Source organism: Rhinolophus hipposideros (genome assembly GCF_964194185.1).
Source record: "Rhinolophus hipposideros genome assembly, chromosome: 4".
In the NCBI taxonomy this organism is placed as follows: domain Eukaryota; kingdom Metazoa; phylum Chordata; class Mammalia; order Chiroptera; family Rhinolophidae; genus Rhinolophus; species Rhinolophus hipposideros.
In genome coordinates this window covers 48,991,401-49,002,573 of record NC_138050.1, presented here as the reverse complement: position 1 = coordinate 49,002,573, position 11,173 = coordinate 48,991,401, and the positions used below count along the sequence as shown (strand labels likewise).

Sequence of the window (11,173 nt, the reverse complement as noted above, 5' to 3'; positions counted from 1 at the left end):
TGGCTGTCGTGAACAGTCAACTAGCGCCGGGCTTATAATTACCCAGTCACAAAGGGCCGAGCTGGCTGCCACCTGCGTAACCGCGGAATGCTCCTGGTGGGGGATGCTAAAAGGGCACGATTTATCGTTATTATATCATGGATAATAAATCATGAGCAGTAATTATTCTCCATTAGATAAGTGCATTTAAAAAGGGACATGATGCCTTTTCATTTATGTGCATTGGTAAAAGGGGCATGAGTGGCAGCTCCTCCTGACACAGGACCGTGATAAATGTGTGTTGACGGTGGTATGGATTGTTGTCTGCCATACTGGGTAAGGGCAGATAGTTGGCTAATTCTGAGCTAAGTAAAAAGAGAAAACCCAAAATCAAAATGGCTGAATGATGTGGCATCTGTAAGCTTAAGGGATCTGGTGCCAGACTGAGAAAGTACATTAACTTCTCTAAACTTCAAGTTGCTCACTTATCAAATCAGGACACTAATAGTACTAACTTCATAGGGTTCCTGAGGATTGAGTTAGAAAAGGGTTAGCAATTGTTACTACCTAAGAAGCAGCACAAGTACAATTAAACATGGTTACTAAGCAATGTGTGTGTAAGGTGCAGAAATGCAGTAACTGCTGTGGGCATTTCTCATTCATTCATTGAATTAACATTTACTAAGAGCCTTCCATGTATCAATCCCTGTGCTGGAGATGCTGCAATAACTAATATCGCAGGCATAGTCTCTGTTGTCACAGAGCCTAGCTGGGAAGAGAAATGAGAAGCAAGTAATTGCAAAACAGTGTAATGAGCAAGGAGCACATGTTGGGTGGTTGGGGGTGTGGGGGGTGGTTCCTGGTGGAGGGGGCTACCCTAGAGTCAAGGATTCCCATTGGGGTGGAAGGACAGAGAGAAGAGCACGTGTGAAAAGCTCGAAAGATGAGAGAGTGAACGATGGCTGAGTTAGAATGGGAGAAAGAGTGCAGACTTTCTTTTTCTTTCCCCTAAAATAAGATGAGAAAGACAAGTTGGAGCCAGGTGGTGGGGAGCTTTGTAATAATTGTTAATAGTTATAAAGCACTATGTACCATGCACTGTCCATTCATTCCATTAATATTTAGAAGGTTCTATGTACCAGGCACTGTTCCAAAGCTTGGATACATAACACCGGTGAATATAAGACAAAAATCCTTGCTCTAGTAGAACTTACATTCTAATGAGGACAGACAGATAATAATCAATAAACAAAGTATATATTATGTTAGAAGGTGATAAGTGCAATGGAAACAAAACAAAAGGGAGATCCATTTGAGCAAAGACTTGGGAGTTAGCTACCCGGATACCTGGGGGAAGATCATTCCAGTAAAGGGAATAGGCAGTGCAAAAGGCCTTAGGATCACAGCGTGCTTGAGGAGTCCCAGGAACAGTAAGGATGATAGTGTGGCTTGAGTAGAATAAATAAGAGGTAAAGTAGGAGATAAGTTTGCAGGGTCGAGGGAGGGGAACCGGATTACATTTATCAATCTGCTAGGTTAAGAAGAGACTGTAAATGGGCCAGGGTGGAAGGAGACCAGTAGGAAGGCTGCTGCAGTAATTGAGGTGAGAGTAACCTAATCGGGCGAGGGTGTGACCATGGAGGTGTGAGGAGCAGTCAGGTTCTGTAGACAGCCTGAAGGAGAAACTAGCTGGATTTCCTATAGATGGGATATGGGGAGTAACGAGAGAAAAATGAAGGATGACTAAGCCTGAATCTCTGGAAGGACAGTACCATCAACTGATATTAAAAAGGACTATATATGAATCAGGTTTGAAGAAAACAATCGGGAGTTCAGTTTTGGACGTGATAAGTTTGATATATCTATAGCTCTATTAGTCATCCAAGTGGAGATATTGAGAAGGCAGCTGGATATATATGAGTTTAGGGTTCAGGAGAGAGGTCAGAGCTGGAGATATAAATTGGGGAGTTATCAGTATATGGATATTTAAATCTGTGAGACCAACCGAGATGACTAAGGCAGTGAGCATGACTAAAAGAGTTGAAGTGACTAAGGGAGTCCAGGGCACTCCAAATTTCAGAGTTCATAGAGGAGAGGAAGATCCAAATTCATTTAATCTTCCCAACACCCCTAAAAGGAATTACTGTTATGATCCCCTTTTTATAGATGAGAAAACTGCAGTGAGCCCTTAAGTAACTTGCCAAAGGTCAAGTAAGCAGGTAAGTAGCTGAGCTGTAATTCAAGCACACAGGAAGATCAAAGCAATCTGTCTCAGAGTGCACACCTCCTGCCTCTCTTATAAGCCTGGGGGCCCATTGAAGAAATGTTAAATGGGGCAGTGAAGACCATGCATATGGGATGGATTGGAGAAGGTCAAGCTTGGCAGCAGGGAGATCATTGAAACTATTGCAGGAATCCACCTGAGAGACACTAGTGGCTGCAACCAAGATGGGGCATTGGAGGAGAGAAGTGAACAAGTTCCAGAGGTGTTTTGGAGGTAGAATGATAGGGATTGGGGATTCATTGAAAGTGAGTGGTGAGGAAGAATGAGGAATCAAAGATTATTCCTTGGTTTCTGATATGGGTAACTATGTGGATGGAAGTGTCATTTGTTGAGAGGGAGGTCACTGGCAGAGAGGAGCAATGAAGACAGGGAGAGATGGCATGAGTTCAGTCATAGCAATGCCCAGGGTTATGTGGCAGTCAACACTCGAATATTTGTTGAGTTGAATCAAGCAACATAGAATTGGGGAGCTTGTATAGTAAATTCTCGTGGTTTTAAGAGAAACCACAACAAATCATCGACAAATGGTAAGTCTATTTTAGTTGTATGTGTAAAACTCTCTAGGAAAATATTTTCTAAAGCTGCCACTGACACCATCCCCATGTTGAACAGCCCTGGCTGCCGAGAAATTTTTTTATCATGAAACGCCATCCCAGCTATCAAGCTTCGTTGGGAATGATAATTAATTAATAATTTTTTGGGGGGTGGGCATGTGAGACAACAGTGGCCTTGCTAACTGAAAAAGACATTTTAAAGGGGCTCTGCAATGGGAGCCCAACACACTTCCTGGCTTTGACACTTCCTCCTCTGTCCATGCGTGCTACTTTTGCATCCAACCTCATCACTGGTCCCAGATGAAGAAATGGAATGCCTACCTTCCATGTCTTTGTTCTCACTGATCCTTCTCCTTGGCATGCATTCATCTCTTACTCATCCTATTTGTGGGAATTCTCTCCAGCCCCTAAGGCTTAGCCATATGTTTTCTCCTCCACAAAGTCTGTCCCAAGCACGATACCCACATATTGGAAGTAATTTCTCCCTCCTCTGTGATTAAATAACCTTTCACGGCTCTTTCGTGTAACCTACAGTGCTTTTGACACCTGCCTTGCATTCCTGTATGCAATCTGATCACCATAACTGGATTGTAAACTTTTGGAAACCGTAGTGTATATGTCTCAGTGCCTTATATACATTCATCCATCTATTAAACTAACATTTGGGGGAGGGCCTACTACCTCCTGGACACTAAGAAGATAAAAAAAAATTAAAGCATGTCTTCAAGGAGCTTATAATTAAATATGGAGGGAAAATCTAAAGACCAGCTCCCCTTAAAAAATCAAAATCAGCTCCTTTAAGGCTGTCCAAGAAAGGAACCTGTTCTTGTGGAGAGGAGAACCTGAACTTGACATCCCTACTCTCGATAAAGAGACCCATCGTCCCCTTAGGGATTTCCCACTACTGGCTGCTGCGTCCACCATGCTGGACTTGGGAGGCTCGATATCCCTTTAACTCTTCAACACCAGTGTCGACACACTAGTTTTTGTTAAATTTCCCATAGCAGAGCAAAGACATGCGTGAACATTTATACAAAAACTGTCTGAAATCTTGGAGATAATAAAAGCGTGATGAACAGAAAGAGTAACATGCAAGTAATAATGTAGCTCATAAGATGTGATGTAGTCAGAGTATCTTGGGACACATACCTGCTTCCAGGTGGCAGAGGTTCTCTGTAAATCCTCTTACTCAGGAGCCTGAGCAAAACCATCTCAAGTTCCTGAAATCCAAACCCTGCCTGACAAGAAGACAGCAGCACTCTTCTCTTGGTAGACTCAGGCTGGCCGACTGATTCTAGTCTCCTGAGGAAAGTAATTGCTACACCAAATGGCCCTTTCCCTAGACAATGAACCCCAGGAACATCCAACTGTGAAGCCCCACTGACACCTCAGGAGCATGGCGTTATTCTATGGCTTCGTACTAGACACTCCTCCATTCTCTGTCTACATTCTTTGCCTTCATGACCTCATGTGTGTAAGAACTCTTTTAACGATGACAACTCTTGATTTTATATGTCCAACCTCAACCTCTTCACACACCTTCTGACCCTCATATCCAATTACCCACTTGATATCTCCACTTAGGTGCCTCGCAGACATCCTAATAGGGCAAAAAGGAACTCTGAGTTTCCTTCTCAAATCTGTTCCTTCCTCCAGCCCTACTCTACCTTGTTTCCTCCATCTTAGTAAATGATATCATTATTCATTCAACTACTCAAACCAATACCCACAAATTATCCTTAAGGCCTCCAGTACACTCATCCCCTCTTCTAATCAGAAGCAAACCCTGTTGATTCTATCTCTAAGGTATATCAAGAAACCATCCTCTCTCCAACTTCACTGTCACCACCCTAGTCCAGACAACCATTGCCCTTTGCCTGAAAGACGAGAACCCTCCCAGTTCCACTCTCATCCCCCTTCGATCTATTTTCTATGCAGCAGCAAAAGTGAGATCTCGTTTTTGTTTTTTATTCTTTTTAAAACCAGTTTTATTGAGATACAACATATATTCCACTCACCCTTTTAAAATGGTTTTAGTATTTTTACAGAATTGTGCAGCCATTGCCATAATCTAATTTTAAAACATTTTCATAACCCCAAGAAGTCCTGTACTCATAAGCAGTCACTTTCCATTTTCCCCCAAACTCCCTGCGCTTGGCAACAACTAATCTACTTTCTGTCTCTACAGCTTTGCTTATATTGGACATTACATATAAATGGAATCATGCAATATGTGAACTTATATGATTGCCTTCCTTTTTATTTTAAGAAGTTATCCTTATTTTATGTAAGCAAGAAATATTTATTGAACATCTATACTGTGCAAACAATGAAAAGAAACATTTATGCCTATGGTTATTCCCCTTTGAAGACCTCATTGTAAACAGGCATGTGGAGAAAGAAAAGATAATAGTGACCAATTATCTTGGATTTAGAATATGTGCTTAAAGGAAAAAAGTATATTTATAATCCTAAGATGAGCAGTTAGGGCAAATATGACCATAATTCATTCCTGTACTTTATTTATTTATCTTCACTTCCTTCACCCATTTCTCCACACACCCTCCCATCCCTCTCTTCTGGCAACCACCAGCCTATAACCTACACTTATGAGGTGGGTTTGTGTGTTTTTTTAATTCTACATATAAGAGAAACCATATGGTATTCATCTCTGTTTGACTTATTTCATTAGCATAATGCCCTCAAGTTTCATCCATATTGTCACAAATGGCAAGATTTTTTTATGGCTGAATATTCCATTATATTCCATTATATATATATATATATATATATATATATATATATATATATATGTATATATATATACACATATATATATAGTAATATATAATATTTATTTTGACATATATACATGTATGTCAAAATTTCTTTATCCATTCACCCATTGATGGATGGACACTTAGTTTTTGCCCATATCTTAGCTATTGTAAATAGTGCTGCAATGAACTTGGGGATGCGTATATGTTTTCAAGTTAGTGTCTTCATTTTCTTTGAATAAATACCCAGAAATGGAATTGTTGGATCAGATGGTAGCTCTGTTTTTAATTTTTTGAGGAATCTCCATACTGTTTTCCATAGTGGCTGCACCAATTTGCATTCCCAGCAATAGTGCACAAGGGTTCCCTTTTCTCCACATTCTCACCAACACTTGCTATTTCTTGTCTTTTTGATAATAGCTATTCTAACAAGTGTGAGGTAATATCTCATTGTGGTTTTGATTTACATTTCCTTGTTGATTAATGATGTTGAGCATCTTTTCATATATCTGTTGGCCATCTGCATGTGTTATTGGAGAAGTGTCTATTCAGATCTTCTTCCCCTTTTAAAGTCAAATTGTTTAGGTTTTTGCTATTGAGTTGTATGAGTTCTTTATATATTTCGAATATTAACCCTTTATCAGATTTTTGATTTGTAAATATTTTTTTCCATTCAGTTAGGTTGCCTTTTCATTTTGTTGATGATATTCTTTGTTGTGCAGAAGCTTTTTAGTTTGATGTAGTCCCACTTATCTATTTTTGCTTTTGTTGTTTTTACTTTTTGTGTCAGATTTAGAAATTATTGCCAAGGCCTATAACAGGAAAAAGCATTTGACAAAATTTAACATCCGTTTATGATAAAAACTCTCAACGAAGCAGGTACAGAGAAATGTACCTCAACCTAATAAAGGCCATATATGACAAGCCCACAGCTAACATCATACTAAATAGCTAAAAGCTGAAAGTTTTTCAAAGATTAGGAACTAGATAAGGATGCCCACTCTTGCCACTTTTGTTCAACATAGCATTGGAAGTCCTAGCCAGAACAATTAGGCAAGAAAAAGAAATAAAAGGCATCCAAATTGGAAAGGAAGAAGAAAAAGTGTCCCTTTTTGCAGCTGACATAAGATTATATGTAGAAAACCCTAAAGACCTCATCGAAAATGTCATTGAACTAATAAATGAATTTAGTAATGTTGCAGGATACAAAATCAATACACAAAAATCGATTGCATACCTAAACACTAATAACCAGCTATCAGAAAGAAAAATTAAGAAAAAAAAATTCCATTCACAATACATCAAAAAAAAATTAGAAGCCTAGGAATAAATTTAACCAAGGAGGTGAAAGACCGATACATTGAAAACCACAGGACATTAAGGAAAGAAAATAAAGAAGACACAAATAAATGAAGAGATATTTTGTGCTTATGGATTAGAAGAATTAATATTGTTGAAATGTCCATACCGCCCAAAGAAATTTACAGATTCTCCCAGTTCCACCCTCACCCCCTTCAATCCAATTTCTATATGGCAGCAAAAGTGAGCTTTTAAAATTCTGACCAGTCATCTGCAGCTTAGAACCCTTCAGTGCCTTCCCATGGCATTACATCCAAATGCCTTTAGTACCTTGCTATAGACTGAATGTTTGTGTCCCCTCAAAATTAATGTTAAATTCTAAGGCCCAATGTGATGGTATTTGGAGGTGGGCCCTTTGGAAGGTGATTAGATTAGGTCGTGAAAGTGGAGGCCCTATGAATGGGATTAACCCTTGTGAATGCTCCTCTTATAAAACAGAGCCCAAAGAACATCTTTGCGTGTCCCACCATGTGACGACAGAGCAAGAAGATGGCTGTCTATGAATGAGGAAGTAGATCCTTACCAGACACTGACTCTACCGGCACCTTGATCTTGGATTTCCCAGGCTCCAGAACTGTGAGAAATAAATATGTGTTGTTTAAGCCGCCCAATCGATGGTACCTTTGTTATAGCAACAACAGACTAAGGCATACCTCTTTTACCGATTCCCTCCCATCTCTCCAGTTGAATCTTTTGCCGTACCGCCCCTCTCCTCTGCTTCTGGACCATAGAATATGTGGTTTTCTCTGCTTAAAAGGCTCTTCCCTTGGTCTTAGCTAGCTCTTTCTTCTTTCAAGTTTTACTTGTGTGATCTTCTCAGGGAGTCTTCCATTACCACCTTATCTAAATGTATCCCCCCCGCCCACCATCTTCCTTTTCCTCTGCCACCCAGGCTATTTTCTAACCTTTATAACACCCATCACAGCTTGTAATTACTATATTTACTTTCCTGTCTTTTTTTTTTTGGAAGAATTTTATGGTTTTATTAAAACACAATTCGCACAGAAGCTGTCTATTCATTATCTTCACTGCACAGCCTGACACTGGGATTGGTGACTCTGATGGCCAGCCTTATAGCCATTGCTCTTTCCACAATGGCTTTGCGGTTCTTTGAGGAGACATTGTGAGCAATCTCAGCACAGTAAGATTTGTTGCACATCATCAGCACTTCAAGCTCTTTGACGCTGTGGACCAGGAACTTCCAAAAGCCACTGGGCAGCATGTGCTTTGTTTTCTTGTTATTCCCATAACCAGTGATGGGCATCATGATCTGGCCTTGAATCTCCTGCGCACCCTGTTGTCGGTGCTTGGGGTTTCTGCCAGTTACGCTTGATTTTGACATACTGGTCTGACTGATGCTGTATAATCTTCTTGGTCCTCTTTTTGACAGTTTTGGTCTTCACAGTGGTCTGAGGGCAACCATGATACCGAGTAGGAGACCAGTGTCACCTCCGTAGGCGGCGCAGAGGAAGCACTTCTCTGTTGTCTTATTTCTCTGTCAGTCTTCTCCACTAGAGCATGTGTGTCTTAATTCTGTCTGTCTTGCTAACCCTTATAGCCATTGCCTAACACAGTACTTGGCACCCAAGAGGCCACAATGAAGGTTTGTTAAATAAATGTGCTGTTCTTATCACTTCCTATGCACTCTATTGGTGAAGGAACAAACCCCACCTAAATAAGACGGCCATTTCCTAAGATAGCCAAATATATGACACCCAACACTGAACAGGTGAAATTGACAGCAGTTTATTAGTGACATATATTCACAGACCAGGGAGGAGGACATTGCACACCATGTAGGGCCTCATGAGGGTTGTACCCTAGAACAGAGGAAACCAGCAGGGGCTGTGAAAGTTAAGCTTTGCAGTGACAAAAGGATGGGATGATCCTTGATTCCTGCAAGACTATGTAATTATCTTGTTTAAATAATTTTGAGCGCTAACAGGAAGGTGGAATCCATTCGTTTAAGCACTGCATGGAACACTAGTCCAGCTGATAAAGGAACTAGCCAGACAGGGAGATTTTACTGCTGTTTGGGATATATCTGGTGAGAGTAGGGAAATTCATAGTTAGGCCCTTGGGTCCTATGATGCTCAAAGATGTCAAGGCAGCACTTGAAATTTCAGGTCTTGCAATACATGGGCCTAGTATCTGGACAAGAGACATACACATATGTCTACACATAACCAGGGGTAGGGCGTAAAGGGAGGAGATGTCTCATTACATCACTGAGTAAATGAATTATTATTATGCTATAAGCCCTGTGATGGTATATGTAAGTACAATATGAGCAACTAGTAAGTGTTCAAAAACAGATCATTCAATAAAACTGAATTCCTAGCCTACTTTGTTCCTATCCTAAATAGGAGCCAGTGGGGATTACGTTTCACTGCATGCAACAGAAACACAAATAATATTGGCTGAAACAAGATATAGGTTTATTTTTCTCTTACATTATAAGAAGTCAAGAGGTAGGAAATCCAGGGCTGGAATGGCAACTTCACAACAAGGATTTAGGCTTCTTTTAGTTTACCATTCCACCGTTTATAGAGTAGAGTTTCGATCCTCATGCTCACTTTCTTGTTGCTGTGGCTCCACTCATCAGGCTGTATTCCAGACGGAAAGCAATAAGCAGAACGGACATGAGCCAGCAAGTAAGCTCCCTTTATTGAACTTTTCCTGAAGTCCAGCTTGTGCTTTACTACTCAGAATTGAGCTAAAAGAGGTCCTGGGAATGTTTTTAACCAGGCACATCACTAGCTCCCAAAACAGGGCTCTGTTAATAAGGGGGGCAGGAGAATGGATATTGGATAGGCAACTCATAGGCTATCCACAGACAGTGGCAATGAATAGAGCAGCAATAATCAATGAATAGATTGGATATTTTACATAAAGTCTGTAACTGAAGGACTTAGGGAAGACAGACTAGAAAACAGCGAAACTCCACGAGATAGCTTTTATTTAATGTCAACAAGATATGTTAAAATAATAAGACAAGACAAAAACATGTTCATCGTAACAAGAAGGTCCAGCAAGTGATGGCCAGGGAGGGAGTAATGTGGTCAGCTCTGGTCTAAAAGGGCTGTAAGGATGGCAAGTGGGCACAGGGTATGATCTGTCTGATGGCGTGATAAGTTCCTTGGATCTCAATGTCCTTATCTGTAAAATGAGAGGATTGCAGTAAATTATCTCCAAGATCTTTTCCAACTCTAAGTTTCTGTAACAGTGGTCTTCATTTACTTTTCTTTTTTTAGCAGGGAAATCTTTTAGACAAATGAAACCTTACGTAGAAAATAGATCAAGAAGAGCTGCTCTGATTGACACGGGGATCAGAATTCTAGAGTTCTGCCTCCCTGGCCTACTCTTAGTCCCCAGGGTGGCCCCTGAGCACCATGGAGCACACTTCTACCTAGTTTTATCAATAACATTAATAAAATAAAATTTTGGGTATTTATTGGTAAAAATCAGACTACAGATATAACCGAGTATTACTGTCAGGGAAAATTGCTTTTACTTGTTATTAACAATCTTAAACACCTTTTAAAAACCATTAAGTTAAATAGAGTTTCAAACTGTGACGCTCTAATGTGCCTCTCGTTTAAAAGCACCGGGGAAATATTCATCAAACCTCACAGAAAAAATGACAGAATTTCCTCCAAAATATATTTGATAACGCTGGGGAAGAAAGGAGGTTGGACTGTAAAGAAAAGTTTTCAGAGTAACATGCTTATATTATTTCTAGATAGTTATTTAGATTAAAATTATTCTCAGATTTAAAAAAAAACACCTTCATTTTGCAAATACTTGTTTCCCCGTGTGTCAGACTTAGCTGCTTCCTGTTTACCAAAAGTAATTATTAGTAAATGGAAGCAAAGACCAGAAAAATGTACCTCTTGTCAGTCACCTGCTGAACTTCCTTTCCCTTCTACTTGTCACTCTTTCAGCATTCTCAAAGGTTTTTAAAAGTCCTTTTTAAACTTCAATATATATTTTTTTAAAGTCTCAATGAGATCTGGAAGTTATCCTCAAATTTCTACCTCTAGCATCTACCTTTTTTAGTATTAGATAATGTTTTATGAATACTGTGATTATTTTTCCCACCCACCCAGAATCTTAAAATGTGTCTCTGTGTCCATAATAGCTCAATATACCTAGTTTTGCTGTCTCTCTCTCTTTCTGTCCCCACTGGCAATTACAAGCTTCTGCATTTTTTTCTCCAC

The 11,173-nt window shown here is 39.9% G+C and overlaps 1 pseudogene across 1 annotated transcript; it reads right to left on the bottom strand.

The window, feature by feature from the left end:
* Positions 1-7,965: 7,965 nt before the first annotated feature.
* LOC308496965 (large ribosomal subunit protein eL32-like) lies at positions 7,966-8,376 on the bottom strand (annotated as a pseudogene). The gene has a single exon. The product of its transcript is annotated as a large ribosomal subunit protein eL32-like (transcript).
* Between the last annotated feature and the right edge of the window lie 2,797 nt (positions 8,377-11,173).